The sequence below is a fragment of the Phragmites australis genome, chromosome 12, assembly GCF_958298935.1.
Source record: "Phragmites australis chromosome 12, lpPhrAust1.1, whole genome shotgun sequence".
Lineage (NCBI taxonomy): Eukaryota > Viridiplantae > Streptophyta > Magnoliopsida > Poales > Poaceae > Phragmites > Phragmites australis.
In genome coordinates this window covers 10,236,837-10,248,719 of record NC_084932.1, presented here as the reverse complement: position 1 = coordinate 10,248,719, position 11,883 = coordinate 10,236,837, and the positions used below count along the sequence as shown (strand labels likewise).

Sequence of the window (11,883 nt, the reverse complement as noted above, 5' to 3'; positions counted from 1 at the left end):
GACCACTGAATCACCGATGCCATGGACGCACTCGTGCTGCTTGGTGAACTGCGGCGATGGGACGGGGCAGTGGAAGGACATAGCATGCTGGTGCAGCCAATGTAGCAGTGCACGCCGGAGATGGTGTTGGCCTTATTGTAGCAGTGCACGCCGGCTACCTCCCCACGGCCAGGTGCTCGGCATAATGCCGCTGTGATCTCCCTCACCTTCTGTTACCTTTGTACCCCTCTCTTTGCCTGCGGAGGGGCGATGACGCCGTCGGGCGATGCGAGCTGAGGCTTGGCGGCAAGCTCGAGCTCGACGAGGGGCTGCAAAGGGGACTCGCCGTCGTCGGCGTGGGCGTCGTTGGCTCTAGCGCATGTGAGGTAGCGCACCACGTCATGTATGGTGATGCAACCTCCACGTCAGGCCGCCCTTCGCCATGGACGATGGCTCTGCTGCGAAGAGGCGTCGGCGTGACGGACCCGCCGTTGCAGCAGTCGAGGCTAAGGGCGGCAGCGAGGAGATAAGGCCAGGTGCTTGCCTTTGTCTTTTGGCCGGTGATCTCGTGTTTTCAACATGGATGTTCGTGCGGGCGGTGAGCAGATCGACGGGTGGACGTCGTGGAGGAAGAGGCAAACAACAAAAGAGGAAGAAAAGAAAAGAGAAAATTATTCACCTGCTAGTGTTGAAATTTCTAAGGACTGAAATTCCACATGACCCTTCTAGAAAAAAATTCTAAGGATTAAAATCCTCTAAAACTCCTATGAAAATCCTACAATCAAAGAGCCCTTAGAAGTGTTGAGTTTGTATGGTTCGCAGAAAACAATATAGGGCTGATGAGGTTTCGTTTCCAGGATCCTATTGGGTTCCATAAAAATTTGACAATTCTAAGGGGCCCCCTATTTATTTGTTGTAAAAAGTCATTACTGACAAGAGCATTCATTCGTTCTGAAAAGCGGGCCCTGTTTATTAGTTCTAAAAGGAGTCATATTATTGACGAGCACATTCATTCATTGCAAAAAAAAAGTCCTATATGAAAGGAAAACCCTAAAACTGGTATCTGCTTGGATAACCCAAAATAGAAGCAAAACAAGTTCACTAGGAGAGTATAAGAGCAACTCCAACAGATCTTCTATAATTCATCATCCATATCCTTATATAAATTGCTATCCATAAAGATTCTCCCTTTACATTACTCCATCATTCCAACAGTATATCTATATTTCATCCTCCATATTTTCTCACCTATTTTTTTAATAATATTATATAATTAACACTATATTTGTCTGTGAGACAGTGAGACTCAGAGAGAAAGAGACTGGAGGGGAGTGGGAGCCGGCCAGAAAAGACAGAGCTCGATGGTGCAAGTGGAGTGACAATGGTGCGGAAAGACCGGATCCCAGTGACAGGATCCATGGGGAGGCTGGATCCGTCGGGGTTCAGACGGATGGCGCCCGGTGAAGGAGCAGCGGTAGCAAGATCCGTGGGGATCGGATCCCAGCAGCGGGATCCGCAGGGAGTGGTGGGAGGAGCGGCGACGGCTTTACATCGGCACCAACGAGCAGGCGCAGCTTCACATCGGCACCGACGAGTAGGCGTGACTTCACATCGGCATCGGGGATCTGCAGAGAGCGACAGGAGGAACAGCTCTAGGGACGGGGACGGACTCCTCATCCTTGTTGGAATGGATGAAGCCTAGACATGTTTGAATGGGCCATTACAAAAGAGGGCCTTTCAAATGAGGCCTAGGCAATCCCAAAATTCAGCCCAAGGAATCCATATATTCTTCAGGAATTGACTGAATTGAGTCCAAATTTACAAGAGCCACTACCATCCAAGTAAACAAAAAAGAGAGAAAGCAACTCATATAAAAAAAGAGAAAAAAAAACATACAAGAACAACGCTTGCATTCAGGTAACAACAAAATGCGAAAAAAAAATTAAAAAATATTGATTTCGGGATCAGATGGTAAACGACTTGAGTGCCCTGTTGTCGTAACAGGCTTATTTGGGGCAGGCACCCCTCTCACAGTTAAAATTGCGAGCTTTTACCACTCATCATCTCCCTTTAACTGCCTGAAGGATCATGCTCCTATGCCACGCACCCGCTCACCGCTTTATGCTATTCCCCTGCTCGCCATCCTCCTGCGCCGCCGATGTGGGACTAAACACGCCGTTCCGTACTAGGCAAATCCGCATCTTGAGGACGTCAAGTAATTAACAGCTCATTGGGCCTTAGTTACTTCGGGTCAAATTGGGTCGGGCCCATTCGGTCTTCGGTGAATCGCACCCAAGATTTTATATTTATATATTTTTTAAATAAAAAATATAAATCTAAACTCATATCCTTTTCAATATACTTGTGCCCATACAACAGATGATAAATTTAAAAATAATAAAAAATAATATGTGGTAATGCTTTTAAAATTCAAAATAATATTAAAATTTTTATGAAAAATTATGTGAAAATTATATGTTGTAGAGGAGGTTATCATCTAACTTAAAAAAAATTAGATAAAAATATAACTTGTACCATGAGAAAATAAACAAATTTCAGGCAAGCAAAGGCTTAGTTAGACTATCCCAACCATATTTTCTTCATTTCGTTCCCTTCCCAATTTCCTTCTCCGTTCCCATTCCTTTTATTTCTTCTCATCTCCAACAGCTTCCTTTCGAGGGGAATCGCGAAGGGAACGGAGAGAGAATCCCGTCCTGAGGGAAATAATTCTGGGAATCCCGTTGTGAAGGGAACCGTAAAGGGAAACCGTTGGGAGCGCTGAAAGGAACGGAAATCTCTTCACGACGGGAGTCTACCCGTGAAGGGACTCCCTGGGGCTTGGTCTTACTTCGGGTCGAATTGGGCCGGGCCCACTCGGTCTTTGGCGAGGCTCGTCTCGTTAAACCGGAGCACCGCAGCGACGTCCCGCTACACTGCGGCCGTTGGAATGTCGCCGCCCACCGCCGGCAGCCTCTCGGGCCTCCTCCGCCGGTGCTCGGCCGCGGGTGCGCTCTCCCCTGGCGCGCAGCTCCACGCGCAGGCGCTGGTTGGTCGGGGGCCGTCTCCCGCACGCCACCCTTGAGACCGACCTCGTCCTCCTCTACTGCTGCTGTGGGCCGCTCCCGCGCGCCCGTCAGGTGTTCGACGCGATGACGCCCTCGCAGACCATGCACGCGTACAACGTCCTCCTTGCTGCCTCCCCGCCCGGTGTTACCCTGGAGCTCTTCTCCCGCCTCCTCGCCTCCGGGCTCCGCCCAGACCGCTACGCCGTCCCCGCCGCGTTCCGCGCGTGCGCCGAGCTCCGGGACCTGGTTCTTCGCGCGGCGCTGCATGGGTTCGCCGTACGGCTCGGTTTGCTTCACAATTTTGTGGTTTCCGGCGCGCTGCTGGACATGTACGCCTAGCCTGGGCTGCTGGATTATGCCGTCAGGGTGTTCGACGAGATGCCGGATAGAGATGCTGTAGTGTGGAATTGCATGGTTACCGGGTATGCAAAGACTGGGAAGACAACAGAAACCCTGGAGCTTTTCAGGAGGGCTCAGACTGAGGCCGTTAACATGGTGAGAGATCTACAGGCCGTGCCGAGCGTGCTGAATGTCTGTGCGAAGGAAGTGGGGCTGATGAAGGGGAGGGAGGTCCATGGTAGGATGCTGCGGTGCCTCACTTTTGACTCATGTGGCTGCTGGGAACGCGTTGGTCGACATGTATGCAGTGCGGGGGCATGGCTGCATCACAAGCGGTGTTTGCAGGCATGAAGGAGAGGAATGTGGTCAGCTGGTCAACACTGATATCTTGCTATGGTGTTCATGGCATGGGAGAAGAAGCATTGACGATTTATTAGGAGATGGTGTCAAGAGGGGTCAAGCTGAATTGCATCACGTTCACATCGGTCCTGTCGAGTTACAGCCACTCGGGGTTTGTGACTGATGGCTGGAGGATCTTTGAGTCGATGAGTAAGGTTCACGGTATTGAGCATTTGAGCCCACTGCTGAGCACTATGCATGTATGGTTGACCTCTTGGGGCGTGCTGAGCCACTGAAGAAGCTGTCGGGTTCATAAGGAAGATACCTATGGAGCCATCTGCTAGTGTGTGGGGAGCATTGCTCTCTGCTTGTGCTATGCATAATAATGTCGGTGTTGGAGAGATCGCAGCTTGCAGGCTATTCGAGTTAGAAGGCGGCAATACTAGCAACTATGTTACTCTCTGTGGCATTTACGATGCAGCTGGTCGGTCCGATGATGTTGCAGGGTTGAGATCAAGGATGAGGGAACTTGGCATGGTGAAGACACTAGAGTGCAGCTGGGTTGATGTGAAGGGAAGAACTCAAGGAGACGAATAGTTTGGGTTTTAGATAGATTACTCGAGGATATGGGTGGTTCAGAATCTGAAGATGAACATGCAGACATGTACTATGAGCTAATTGGGCTGTGAAATTGTGTCGCTTAAGTCCTGTATTGAAGGAATCAATTCGGCCCGAGGACAAAGGATCTTACTTGATTGCTGCTGCTACTGTGCTGCGCATGAGCAGATTTTTATCATGCACAGCAAGGGTTTCTGTGTGCTGTTTTATCAAGTGCTGGTCAATGTGGAGGCCTTAAAACCTTTCATGGTCAAATCTGGAGTAACATGATGCATCATGAAATGCTATGTTGCAAGCAATAAGGCTGATTCTTTTTAAAGCAAGGAGCGTCTGCTCTAAATTGACTGCCACAGGGGTACTGCCCGTGTCTAATGCCATCCAACGGTGCAACAGGTGGCTCAAACCAAGTGATTCTGAAAAGTGAAACTGAGACACGAGTGAAATGGTAAACTTCTCCCAATGGTAACTGCCTATCAGTCAATGAGTCAATTAGAGCAATGGCCATTCTTGATTTGAGGTAAAGCAGTAATCAGAGTTTCACTCGTATATTGAATTCTTGATTAATCTCATCCTTTGTTTGGATGCGTTAATGTTACTTTTAGATTTTTAGCTACCATGAGGAATTTGATACAGTCACCAAGAGATGTGCGAAGAGTATCACTTCCTCCAAGCGCAGAAATGAGTTCTTGGGTTTGCCAGCTTGGTACCAAATCTGTTTGCTTGTAGATGGTCCTTGTGCATTGATCTTTTATACGAAAGGAAGTCTACCAGAGAAGCCATTTACACAGTTTTCCCCTTGAGGTGATGGACGAAGAAACCAAGAAATCATTCCACACATTCACATGTTATTGACATGGTTGTATGCCACTTCGTTGACAGGCAAGATTGTACAGTCAGACGAAGATCGAGGCTAATCTTATAACTTGTAAACTTTCTTACTACAAGTAAATTTTGTAATACATCCCCTTTGGATGTCTCTACGCATTTGTTGAATTATACATGTCACACCCGTTCTCCTGCCCTCTCTCTCTTTGATCTCTCTGTCCTGTGGGTCTTGTTGTCCTTTGTCGTTCATCGTCGAGCTCTGAGTTGCGTAGCACCGATTTGTTCCTTCTTCGGCCATCTTCCGCTATGCCAATTCATCATTGTTGTTCACACCGGAGCCGAGGTAGGCCACGCTTTCCATCGTTTGATCTCGTACGTTCGGCGTAGACTAGAAGAATCTAGTTACCGGTTTGGCCAATAGATCTCAGCTGTTGATTAGGAGATGAACGCGTGCAATTTAATTAGTCTTTGGCCGAGTCATCATATCCTAGTCAGCAAGCCATGTCGGTGTATTCGTCCTACGTGGCGAGTCCAATCAGCAACCTGAGCCCAGTTAGTGTCTGCGTAGACTTGATGGCATTATCGTTGCCCAGTAAATAGGGTTTTCTTTTAGAAAAATAATACACGAAAATAAAGAATCCAAAAATAGCTTTTTTAACAGAAAAATACGATAAAACTTAGATAATTGTTTTATTCAGTAGAATAAATGTTTCCAATATGTTTTAATTCTATTTTAATTCTGAAATTAGTTTTTAGTCTTAAAAGTAATGCACAAATGTTAAAATAAATGTTTTAATTTGGAAAATAGATTTAGAAAATCTAGGTTAGTTCTAATAATGTTTTAAATATGTTTTCTTTAGTAAAATACATGCTTTTAATTTATTTTGATGCATATAAAATTATTTTAATTCCTAAAAAATGCAAATAAATTCTATAAAATTGTTTTAATTAGTTTTATGTTGAAAAATAATTCTATAAAATTGTAAATAAATGTTTTAGGCCTTTTAAAATTAGATTTAGGTCCACAAAATAGTTTTTGTCATTTTTTGATGTTTAAAAATTTATTTAGCCGTAGTTTTGGTGTCTTGGCTTCGATTTGGACAGTTCTTGTGCACAAATCTTTCTAAAATCATGCTCTAGCTTGTTTTAGTATTTTTTTAATGTGTTAGCTTTGTTGGATGCTTGCTCTTAGTATTGCATGTTTTTTTTTTTGTGTGTAGAGGAGTTTGTCCTAGTGGTGTTCGAGAACATCCAAGATCAAGACTTCGGTGACGTCGAGCAAAACTTCGGAGAAGGCAAGTGTCCTACTTTCACAAAGTTTTGTTTTACAAATTACATGCTAGTCAAATGTGATATCCCATGGTAGGGTTTAGTATTTTTCCCTAACATTCCTTGTTAGTCACCAATAATCAAATCACTTACTTGTGATCAGGGACAGAATTATGTTTGACTTTATCCATCTTGGCTTCGAGCTTCTTGTGGTGGTTGGCCTTGGCGGTAGCTATCTGAGCGCTTGTAACTTGGAGAAGAACCTTTATTGCTACCCATAGGTTATTGGTTGGGATCGATATTGAGGTTTCATTTCCCTTGAGCTGCGGGTCTTCTTCAGGCGTGCTCGAGGTAGGATCTCTAGTCTGAGGAGTTGAAGCAGAGGTTGAGTCAACCGGGGAGGGTAGTCCTGGATGATTGGTCGAGATGCTGGCAGCATGGGTTTTTGCCTCTGTTGATAGTCTACAATCGAGATTAGGATCCAGGTCTAACCTCTTCGAAATTGGGAAGTGTGAAATGATGCTTGACTTTGGCCTTTTGGTGGTCACCTTCTTTGTTCTTGGACCGGTAGGAGGAGCCAGTGGAGGAGATACACATGGGCCAGGCAAAGCCAAGGCATCTGCAGCCTGCAAAGAACCAGATGATAAAAATTTATTATTGAGTGGAAGTATGACCAACTAAAGAGCGATAATTCGGTTGAAATTACCTCTTTAGTCGAGTCATCGGGCATGATGGTCTCTCGAGTTGGCAATTTCGAGGACGCGCCAGACGTCCCCTAAAAAACCACCCACGCAAATTCATCATTAGTAGAATGAGCGAGAGAAAATCGATAACTCGAGAAGAGTTACCTTTTTGGTCGAGTCATCAAGTGTGGTGGTTGCTTGAGGAGGTGATTGGGCGGGTGCACTCGCTGTCCCCTAACAAAAGGCCACTCATTCAAACTAAACGCATTCAAATATCCACTTGATAATTTGAAAGGAAAATTAATAAGAAGATAATGAGAATTTCGATTTCAATACCTGTGGGCTCCTTCGCTTGCGCTTGAGAGGGCTCGGATCAGGCAGCTAGTGAGAAGACGAGAATGATCTCTTCGGTCGAAGAGACCCCTCAGCCTTCTCATTGGCTCATCCTTTCCCCTTGTCGACAGCATCAACAAAATAAGTGTCGTCAAGATCAAAGACCTCGCTCAAAAGGATGTGCTCTTGGCGGAAGACTGGAGCATGCAATCATACAGACAGGTCAAATCAAATAGACAATGATCGGTCCTACTTTTCCATTAAGAAAATCCTTACATCTGGTCGAGGATTCGTGAGGGAATAAGGCAGAATGCCACATTCCAGTGCTTCAGATGAGAAGAGCTTGTTCAACCTAGCAGTGACATCCTATGCAAGCAGGGCTGAAAAAGAGAAGAAAGGTTATTCGACAAAACTCGAAGGTCATAGCAAAAAGAAAAGGGCAAAGTGCTAACTAAGCCTTACATCTGGCCGCGTCCATGGAGGCATTCTCATCCCCACTATATTCCCAAGCCAGGTCATCCGCACATCCAAGGGGCTCAATCTCTTGCTAATAAAATCTCTGGCCACATGCCACTTGGTTAGGTCAAATTACCTCAGCATGCCAATTTTGTTGGTGTAGTAGGTGGTGTGGTCAGATTCTCGGTGCTTTTTTGTCCAAGATAGATTTTGGATGGGGAAAAGGCCTCTAGACACTAAAGGAAAACAAATTGGGTCGGGATTAGAGACGTAAAAGCAAAGTTTTTTTCCAATCCTTCAACTAGGAGGAGGTTAGGGGAACCGTGATATAGGAATTTTTCATTCCATTCCTCAATTGGAAATCACACCCCCGACGCATTTATTCTCTGCAATCCTCTTCAGTTTATAAAAGTACTAAAAAAGATTTAAACTTGGCTCGATGCCAAGGAAAGCCTCACACAGATGGACAAAAACACTAGCATGGTGACGGAGTTGGGGTTCAGGTGGTGAAGCTCAATTTGATATCGATCGAGCACATTGAGAAGAAATTTGGAAGGAGGGATGTTGAATCTGCAACGGAAGAAAGATTCGAAAACTACAAACTCGTGCTCAATCTTGCAGGAAGGGAATCTCTCACTAGATGCTGTCCTCCATTCAACCAGGCTGCGTGGCGGCACCACTCCTTCTGCTTCAAGTTCTGCCAGCTGAGACTCTTGCATCGCCAAGGGTGTCCAGGCCTTGATCATGAACCACACTTTGTCGTACTGATCGGGCGAGGCACCAGTGGTTGCTGCATCTGACCGCTTCTCCGGCGAAGAGGAAGTCGGCATCTTTGGAGAAGAACTAGGATCCATGAATCTAAATTTCTTTTGGCGGTGGTGCGTGCTGGGGCAGAGAAAGCCGAGAGGCTTGTGTAGGAAGATTGGTGGCAATGACGAGGAATGGCCGCTACAAGTCCGGGTCATACGAGTAAATAATAAAAAAATTATCGTCCCATCTTTACAACACTTCGACTTGTGCGAAAAGAGGAATAATGACAATGTGTAAATCTCTGCACGCCCTTTTGCCCGCATTAAATGCGCCTATACCTGTCATTTCAAATTTCAAAAGGTTTTTTTTTTAACTCTATTCAGAGTTGAGTGTCGATCAGTTGAGTTCTTTAATCCTTTTCTTCAAGTCTTGAGTGCGGTTAGCCGCAGGGCGCTTGACCCGACATAGCTTCCACTCGATACTCGAGGAAGGATCCATCCATACTCAATTCTTTGGACTATGAGCCTGATCCATTTTACTCGACCAAGCTTAAACTTGGTGGTACTCGAGTGGGCGCTTATGGAAACCCCTCCTCCTGGGTAGAGTTCGGGGCTACTGTCGATATCTAACTATGGGGTATATGCGTATAAGGAGTATATCATACATAGGCAGGGTATGTATAACACATATTAGGCAGTTCCAGGTATCACGGAACCGAATCAGCGGTTATCATGAAACCGAATTAGCGCTACCTGATACACCTGGAATAAAGGAAGTACACACTAGGAAGGTCTAGATTGGTTACCAACTCAGAACGATCAGTATCCAAAACAGATCTATCTACTTGGATGTCAAGGAAGACAACTTCCTATCGACTACAGCTAGATAGGAGTTTGTACCTCACCCCTATATAAGGCGACAAGGCAGGGGAAGGGCAGAGAGAGAGAAGGAGAGAGGCAAGCATTGAGACCCTAGCAGAGGAGCTACTCGACAACTTTAGCCCTAGTTCAGATTAGATCCAATCTACTCCTTGTAATAGTCTTAGCCACATTGCTTGTACTCGAGATCATCAATATACAACAGCAACACCCCAGGGTATTACTCCAATCGGAGGCCCGAACCTGTATACATCGTGTGTCTCATCTTGTGATTAATCCCTGCACTTGAAGGTACCCAATTAATTTATAGACATATTATCGGGAACTAATCTTTGACATAGATGAACACAAGCATTGGAGGAAACATGCACTTCATTTCTTGCAAAGGTCAGCCCTCACAAAAATCCCTCACCTATTACAAAAGCTAAGCTCTACCCTCTTCTTTCCTTTAAAACCTAGCACTCAAAGCTTAAATGGTTGGCTCACCCTTCCCACATAGCCATACCCCTCTATTAATAGGTCTAGGAAGGTAGTTTAGCCCTTAAGCTTCCCTGTTCCCAAAATACCACTCTTTATGGCCTTCTGCCTACCACTAGGGTATTTTGGTCTATTTTTTGCTCCATCTATTGAACGGTCATGGCACCCTCATGACTTAGCTTTGCCTCGATGCAAACTTCACGAAGATGCCACATGCTCTCCATCGTTCCATGGTTTTGAGACCAAATCACGAAATCACCAAGCACGCTTCTCAAAGCATGACTTGCTGCCACTTGCTTTAACCTCAAGTAAGTATCCTGATGTTTACCTGTGTACTCCATCATGAGATCTTGATTGCCGGCAAGTCTCTCCCGCTCCCGATCCCTCGGACCACCTTGTCACTTGCATCGGCATCTCTTTCGCTTGACTTCGTCAACAAGCCATCTTCATCCTTCCTTCTATGCTTTGCTTGATCTCTATGTGCATAGCTAAGATCACCCTTGACTCCGTCCAGCCTCCTCGATCGTCCGGCACCAAGCACCCCGCTTGGCCCCGATCATCCTACCATCGGCCACCAAGCTGTATCCATCACCTGCACATCATGAGACAAGCACACACATATCTCCAAACCATCTCCAGTTAGCAGAAATCAAAATCCCTATTGAAAGAGACATCAACAAGAAAACGTGAACACCAGATGTTCCGACGTACACTCCTCCTGAACATCGGACCATCCCGCATGTGCAATTTCATCAAATTGGCCATCTTACAATCGTCTTCGCAAGAAATGCGCTGGCGTGCTCTTCATTTCATCGTTGAACCATCCGGCATATACATCTTCACCAGACCACCATTTGCATCCTCTCTGCAACAAAATGTTTGGCATATTCTTCGGCGTTTACATCTTCCATCGCCGGACCATCCATCACATATAAGTCCACCAGAGCCGATTTGTAGCCTCTCTAGAAGAAATGTTCCACCGTATATTGTTGTCCATCACCATACCATCCGATGTGTACCTCAATTTTTGCTTCTGAGTTGAAAAACTCCGGCGTGAATCTTTTGGACGTTGGACCTTCCGGCTTGTACAAAATCCTAAGCGCCGGATCATCAGGCGTGTACAATTTTCCTGGACTCAAAGACAAACACGCCAACTCTATTTCTCTCTGCAACTTTGGTTAGCTATGACATAATTACAACATATATACATGCTCGTGCAATCCACAAATCAACAAACCAAAATAAAAACATTGTCAATTACTCATCACATATAAACCAAGGCATATTTCAACTTGGTTTCTCAATCTCCCCCTTGGTGAGTGCACTAACAAGCCTCAAAGCACAAAGATTTTGGTTTGAAAACTTTCAACAAGAGAAGCTCATCTAAGTGACCAAAAAGCTCAAGAAAAAAGCAAAAGATTGAAGGTGATATGCCCTAGAGGTAATCATAGAGATTATTGTATCACGTCTATGTTTATGTACTTTTAAATAATGTGTTATTCTAATAATGATTATCATTTACATTGATAGGCAAGTATGTGACTTGTTCGTGGAACTCCTTGTTTGTATCATGATGTTATTCTAAATTGATCCATGGTCATGTATCATTATGATGACCAGCACATGTATTGATTGATGATCACATTTCATAGATCATAGGTATAGAGATACCAGGTCAATAATGTGGACATTTATGTTAGAGAACATGATGTTAAATAGACCCACCTTGAGATACTAATGAGATTGTTATTTATGATGTGCCATTAGTTGTTGTCTCAGATGGTGTACTTACAAGATCCTTAGACCTAAGATCGTCATTGATTTCCAAAATGTGCAGTAACATACTTTGAGGCTGCCAAATGCTATTCCATA

General features: G+C 45.1%; 1 non-coding gene and 1 pseudogene across 1 annotated transcript; one reads left to right on the top strand and one right to left on the bottom strand.

Annotated features, from left to right (window-relative positions):
• Window positions 1-1,939: 1,939 nt before the first annotated feature.
• LOC133887567 (small nucleolar RNA Z279/snoR105/snoR108) lies at window positions 1,940-2,048 on the bottom strand. The gene has a single exon (XR_009903604.1). It is a non-coding gene; the product is annotated as a small nucleolar RNA Z279/snoR105/snoR108 (small nucleolar RNA).
• Window positions 2,049-2,855: 807 nt separating this feature from the next.
• Window positions 2,856-5,345, top strand: LOC133886162 (pentatricopeptide repeat-containing protein CRR2, chloroplastic-like; annotated as a pseudogene).
• Window positions 5,346-11,883: the final 6,538 nt, after the last annotated feature.